The following is a 7478-nucleotide window of genomic DNA, read 5'->3' as shown; positions in this document are numbered from 1 at the left end:
TTAGGCCTGTGTTAATCATAGATTGCCCCTGACAACTTTTCAATATAGTGTGAGATATTTAAACAAAACAACACAACACATTAACTGTAGATTAATAGAATGACAATAAAGTAAGATAAACAACATAATGAGCATGTATTAAGTTGTGTTTACTTCTCCTCTGAACTCCGGTAACTACATGTAGCCTACCTCTGCATATGCATCCAACCCCTCTGTCAGTCCATGTTGTTTTTCCCCGTTCACCCTTCCTCACTTACATCCAGTATGAGGGGTTGGGGGGAATAGGATGGTGACATAGGATCCAGGGAGGGTGATGTTGGGGAATAGTAATCTCTTCCTCTTCTGTGATTGTACTGACAGCACAATCATGTGGGGAATGAATGGTGGAATCAGGGGAGTGAAGTGTTCGTGTAGTTGGGGAATAGGTTGGTGTTGATGGATAATATAATATTTCATCCAGGACAGTGGGGGAATAGGGAGATATGATGCAGTGGAAGAACAGGGCACTTTTTCTCGTGGCCCCCCCTGTTAGGCAGCCTTACCGTGCTGCTATCTTTTTTTTTCGTGTTCTGCATCAGGCAGGAGAATTGGAGAGTGTATACGTCTGTATACTTTTATATTTATTGACAGTGTCAATAAATATAAAATATAGGGTGTATTCATCTGTATACTTTATTTATATTTGTAGGTGTTTTTATTGTGATGCTGTGATATATTCTTCTGTACCTATTGCACTTTGTGTCCTTATCTGTAACTTGTACTGTCTATCTATCTATCTATCTATCTATCTATCTATCCATCCATCCATCCAGTTCGCGGTTTTCCACCCCCATTCCCCATAGACGTATTTAATATCGTGTCAAATAAGAACTGTGTTCCAAAAATAAACAAATGACCCCGGCGGTTTTACTCTTATGAATATGAAGCATCAACTGACGGTGAGAAAACGCTAACGTTACTTCCGCCGAATTAGTTACATTTTCGCCAGAAACAGACTGTATCAAATATAAGTGACTGACTATCATAAACGATACAGAACCTCCTCCCTGACAATATCGCCGAGACAGTTTGTTTATTTTTGGACCACAATTCTTATATGAGACTATGATGACCCAATGTTATTCTCCATAGAGAAATTAATTTACGAACCTGGGGATGAACGAGTGACGTCAGGACTTCTGTACTCTATAGTTCTCTCTCTTTCTCTCTCTCTCTCTCTCTCTGTACTCTTTCCACCACTGCGTCTAGTATTTGATCATCATCTGTAGGTGGGACATATGGCTGCTGATCTGAGAAGGGACGGAAAGGGATGCCTAACCTTCTCTCTACACCTTCCAGTGTAACTCTTAGTACAACGTTCTCTTCCACTCCCACTATCCATCCTGAGTTCCTTCTAGATCCTATGTTCAACCATGGGAGCACATAAGGCCACGGTGTACCTCTCCTAGACTGGGGGTCTAGGAGAGTCATTAGATGTACATTAGAACGGCAGGCCAGTTCACTATATTACCACTCAATATATTATACCACTTCAGTTCAAAATCCATTTAGCCTTCTGTTATTTCATTTCATGTGCCACTGCACTAATCCACTAACTGTACTACTGTAGCACTGCAGTGGAAGCTCACATTAATGCAGCCTGTGTGATTTGTTAAAACACATTTGATAATTATGTAAGTTGATAATATGTACAACCTGTATATTACACTGCTATTATATTTATATATAGAGATACATTTGTATTAGGCCAGCCATCAGGTCAAAGATTCAAAGATGACAGACTAGAGACGTGTTATATTAAAGGTTAATTTATTGAAGAGATGAGCCATGCAAAGCTACAGTCCTAGGACATCCTGCATATTAGCTGACAGGGAGCATCAGCACCCTTCCTTTATTGTACATCACAAACAAGTAAATAATCCTGTCCCATGACATGGCCTTTTGAAACATCTTATTTTGGGAAACACATCATCAGATATTGCAACACATCACAAGTTGTTTCTATCACGAGCTTATTCCATCCTCCAAGTTTATTAGCCTGTCAGAAAATGACCAGTGACTGTGTTTCAACTGCTGTCCGTACAACAGTGAAAAGCAGTCACTGATTGGCCCGGTCATATTCTGATTTCTCATACTCTCTGCCTATGGGCCGAAGTCCAGACTGATACCGTGGAGGAGCCTGTGAGTGAATCCACGTCATCGGTCTGACAATGCCAGGCTACGAGTTTATGCCCTTATCTGTCTTAATTTAACCCGACCTTTTCTGACCTGTCCATTCAATGGTCATTGGTCAGTGTAATGTTGCCAGATTGTGTCATCATGTTACCATGATCTTAATATAGTTTAAGGCCTGACATGAAGTACCTGCTTCTGACCATATTTTGATACATGTATGATAACTTTCCATAACATAATAATTCTACCATTCTGAGTGGCATTGTAAGTGTTCTGCCATGTTGAGTGTTTGTTCCATTTTCAGTGGTGTTGGGAGTGAGGCGTTTCTACACAATCATGATACCAGTTTAATGTGTTCTGGCCTTATAATCCTCTCCAAGGAACTCTTTATTAAAACTGATTTCACGACTAGACAAGTCCATGTGGCTTTGTTTTTGTGTTTGCAATATAATAATCTCTATAACCAGAATGATATGTAGGATCTGTAGGCAAGGGACGATTGTGATTTGTTGTGAGTGACATAAATGACAGTTTGATGTCAGATTTGAGAGGTTAGAGCTTCCAGACTGAGACGCATCTTTAGAACTCTGATTTGAATAATTTTTAACCACCTATGAATGTGGTTCAAACCGGATGAGCAAAAGTTTTAATGAGTCAAATCATATTTGGGCTGCCAGTCTGAACATAACCAATGTGTCTTGTGTGAAGAAAATCTTTCTACTGTCCTTGAGACTTCAAGGAAAAAGACGATTAAGACGATTTAAAAAAAGAAAAAAGTTTAAAAAGCAACAGACCATAAAAACAATGTCACATAATAAATGTACTATTAACTCAACGCATTACTGGTTGGTTATTACAGTATGAGAAAATATGAAAAAAATACAAAACATGGGTTAATCTTCAACTCTGAAGCCCATATCGATGGCCAAAATGCAAAACCTCCTATGTGCAAATTTCATGATTTTCGGATTTCACTGTGGATGAGGACTATAGGCTATGCTGCACATGCTCAGTCTGTCTGCAAGATAGTCCCGCCCCTTATTTTGTCAGAAAAAGTCATTTGACTAAAACCTCCTATCTTGTTCAGTGCCAATTAGTGCTAAAATGTTGTAGCGCAAAACCTCTTATCTGCACCAGAACTAGTTGAGCAGCAGACAGAGCTGAAACTTGGGAATTCTATGTTATGTAGACCGTCTAAATGTCTTTCAGTTTGTAGTCATCTATTATTTTCAAAATAAAAAAGTGTCTTCCCCCCTTACTAGATAAGTATTTGTTAGTAACTCTGTCAAGTTAATTGCATTGCCTTGTTGATTGCTAATGATTAGTGTCAGGTGGTGACACTTTTATCACACCAAGAGTGTGAGTTGATAAAAAAATGTAATGGTAATACTTGATACAGTACTGTAGAATGTCTTGATCTCAAAATGAGCATAAAAAAGCATTATTTAACAAAAGTTATGTTTGTTTGTAAGCCTAACTATTTCTAGGTAAAAACCTCCTATGTGCATCTATGTAGATAGGAGGTCATTTTTAGGTATAGATAGGAGGTTTTGGCATTGAACATTTTGAACTTGTGGTTAGAGGTTGTCATTGCTGCTTAAATGTGAACGTCATTGTCGTGATTTTTTATTAATTGCAGATCAAAATCACACGTGAACACCGTGGCAACCAACAACCCTGTGAAAATATTGTGGTGTGTCGGTTGCGGGGTATGAGGGTATGGGGGTGGGATGGGGTTTGGAGTTATAGGGTGTGGGAGGTGTGGGTGGTGGTTGGGGGGGTATGGGGTGGGGGGTGCATGAGGGTTTGGGTGGGTGGAGTTTGGGGGTTGTGGTGTGCTGGTTGGGGGCATGGGGACCGGGGGTTCTGGGAGTGGGGTAATGGGTTGAGTGGGATTTGAGGGTATGAGGGTATGGGGTGGGATGGGGTTTTGAGTTATGGGGGTTGTGAGGTGTGGGCTGGCAGTTGGGGGGTTTGTGGGAGTGGGGGAGTATTGCAGGTGGTGGAGTTGGGGGGTAGAGGGTATGGGGGGGATTATGTTGAGGGGGGCATAGGCCAGTTAGGCCGGATCATACAGGATAGGGTCTTTGTGATGCGAAAGTGTGGTCTAGCCAATACCAACTCAGGACTCCTGAAGTGGGATGGGGTTTTGAGTTAGGGAGGTGGAGAGGTGTGGGCTGGCAGTTGGGGGGGGGGGGTTGTGGGAGTGGTGGAGTATTGCAGGTGGTGGAGTTGGGGGGGTAGAGGGTATGGGGGGATTATGTTGAGGGGGCATAGGCCAGTTAGGCCGGATCATACAGGATAGGGTCTTTGTGATGCGAAAGTGTGGTCTAGCCAACACCAACTCAGGACTCCTGAAGTGGGATGGGGTTTTGAGTTAGGGAGGTGGAGAGGTGTGGGCTGGCAGTTGGGGGGGGGGGTTGTGGGAGTGGTGGAGTATTGCAGGTGGTGGAGTTGGGGGGGTAGAGGGTATGGGGGGATTATGTTGAGGGGGGCATAGGCCAGTTAGGCCGGATCATACAGGATAGGGTCTTTGTGATGCGAAAGTGTGGTCTAGCCAACACCAACTCAGGACTCCTGAAGTGGGATGGGGTTTTGAGGTGGAGAGGTGTGGGCTGGCAGTTGGGGGTTGGGGTTGTGGGAGTGGGGGAGTATTGCAGTAGGTGGAGTTGGGGGGTATAGGGTATGGGGGGGATTATGTTGAGGGGGGCATAGGCCAGTTAGGCCGGATCACACAGGATAGGGTCTTTGCGATCCGAGAGTGTGGTCTAGCCAACACCAACTCGGGACCCCTGAAGTGGGATGGGGTTTTGAGTTATGGAGGTGGAGAGGTGTGGGCTGGCAGTTGGGGGGGGGGGTGTGGGAGTGGGGGAGTATTGCGGGTGGTGGAGTTGGGGGTAGAGGGTATGGGGGGGATTATGTTGAGGGAGGCATGGGTCAGTTAGGCCGGATCATATAGAATAGGGTCTTTGCGATGCGATGTGTGAGTGTGGTCTAGCCAACACCAACTTGGGACTCCTGAATCGCTGCCCTCCACACTCTCCTGTCTAGCATCAGGGTCTTGAGCTCTACAGTATTGTTGGCTAAGCTGTTACGCCGAAGTGCATCTACGTAGGTCCTGGGTTGGCTCTCATAGTGTTAGTTTGCTTGCCACTAGTTATGGGTCCCTGACGCAGTGCCCTGCCTCATCCTTCTCTCTCTGACTTTGTCTGTGACCCATGGTAGGTTCCTGTAGAGGACCACATTTCTGATGTGGTCCGTCCATGTGACTCCTAGTGCCATTCATAGCATTCTTGTGTAGACTCCATCCAAGGCCCTTTCCTGTTGTGCTGTGACGGTCCATGTCTCAGCCCCATACAGCAGTACTGACTCCACTGTAGCTATACGAACAGCCGCCTCTTGAGGTCTTCTCCCATGTCTGATTTCCACACTCTCCTCATCCCATGCAAGGCATTCCAGTCAAGTGCCCCCCGGACCTTCAGGTCCTGTTCCATTGAAGCAGTCCAGGCCCAGGTTATTAGAAGTCCTGGACTGCCTCGAGTAGCTTGTCTCCATCATCTGAACCATCTTCTCAGGAACTCCATAGGCCCGGAGAATGTTCATCAGATTCCCCCGGTGGATGGTGCCAAAAGCCTTTTGGAAGTCATGAAGGTGATCACCACTGAAAGATTCCGCTCCTTACTCCTTCCAGTATCCTCCTCAGCACCAGTATCTGCCTGAGTTTCTCATTACAGGGTCTAAGATGGGTCTAAGACGGTTGAGGATCTTCCTGTTAGCCGTCTTGGCAACTTGTGAGCTCAGGCTAATGCCTTGGTGAGTTCGCCTGACTTTGGTACTGGATCGATGATCATTTTGCTCCACAGCTTCGGCAGCTTGCTAGACGTGTGTGCTTGATAAAATCCAACACCACCTCGTCTATGGGCACATACATCAGAACCTCTGCTGTCACTCCATCTTCCCCGCAGCTCTTGCCTCACTTGATAGTAGCCTTGGCCCTCTGGTACTCATCCATGGTGAACCGTCTGGTTTGGGAAGGTCATGGAAGACAGGAGCATCGGATCATCCTCTTCTTCGGTTGAAGGAGGATTTCCTAGGAGTGTTTTGAAGTACTGGTACCATGTTTCAACTCGTTCCTCTGCGCTTTCTCCCCAGATCTTGGAAGTCTGAGAAGAGCTTCTGCAAGAAATGTCATTGATGAGCTTCCAGCTCTTGCCATGTTTCTGGTTAACATGCACCTCTTTAATGTCCCTGATCTTTTGGGTCAGCTCCCGTTGTTCCAGTTGCATACACTTGATATAGCTCCTCCTTCCTCCGCTTATATTTCTCCCTCAGACCCTCTCCTTTTTGGTCAGCGACAAAGTCCCTGTGTGCTGCTCTCATCTCCTCCCTGGCTGTGGTGATTCTAGGGTCAAGGCATCCGTCTTTCCTCCTTGCTTATAGGCTCTTTAAGACATTCAATGATCTTACATACTATTCCACTATCCACACCGGACACAAGGTTGGTGATCCAGTTGTATGAGTTAGTATGAGTTAGGGGAGTTGGAGGGCATGAGGGTTTGGGTGGGTGGGGTTTGGGGGGTGTATTGTGCTGGTTGGGGGGAATGGGGGTTGTGGGAGTGGGGGGGTATTTCAGGTGGTGGAGTTGAGGGTATAGGGGGGATTATGTCGAGGGGTGCCTGGGCCAGTTGTTTTGTATTCCACCTAATTGTTTTTGTTTTTGGAAAAAAGCGTATACAGTCTACTAACCATTTCATCCGCTAGCGTATACCCACGACCACGTGCATCTCGTGCAGGGAATGATTATTGTATACCTCAGAAAACAAACCTAGACCACACCACTGATGCAACTGTTTGCAGCTGTAAATGTATGTATTTACAGCCTGTACTATTTATCATTATTTAGTTATGCAATCACTTAACATCACAGTGCAAAAGCTCCTATCTGCAGAATTATCCAGGAAAAGTGGGGAAAAACCTCCTATCTGCATTTGCAATATGAGATCAGTGAAATTAACATATAAAATTGTAATATAATCCAGAAATCCAGAAACGGTGAATTATGTGATGGGTATCATAAAAAAATAGCATTGTGCAAAAAAGATACAACATTTTGTAGTTTTCTTTTTCATTTTCCCAACAATGTTAATTTTTCAGATAGGAGGTTTTGCGTTTTGGCCATCGATATGTACCATATTTACAAAAATATTTACAGGTTCACAAATGCTCACAATTTGGCAAATTATCAGTGGAATGGAGTGAAAAGATTGAAAGAAATTTTCCACTTTATAAAAGGTAAAAAGGCT

The sequence above is a fragment of the Gymnoscopelus braueri genome (genome assembly GCF_963280865.1).
Source record: "Gymnoscopelus braueri genome assembly, chromosome: 24".
Taxonomy (NCBI): Eukaryota; Metazoa; Chordata; class Actinopteri; order Myctophiformes; family Myctophidae; genus Gymnoscopelus; species Gymnoscopelus braueri.
The sequence above is the reverse complement of the archived record's forward strand: the minus strand, read 5'-3'. Positions refer to the sequence as shown.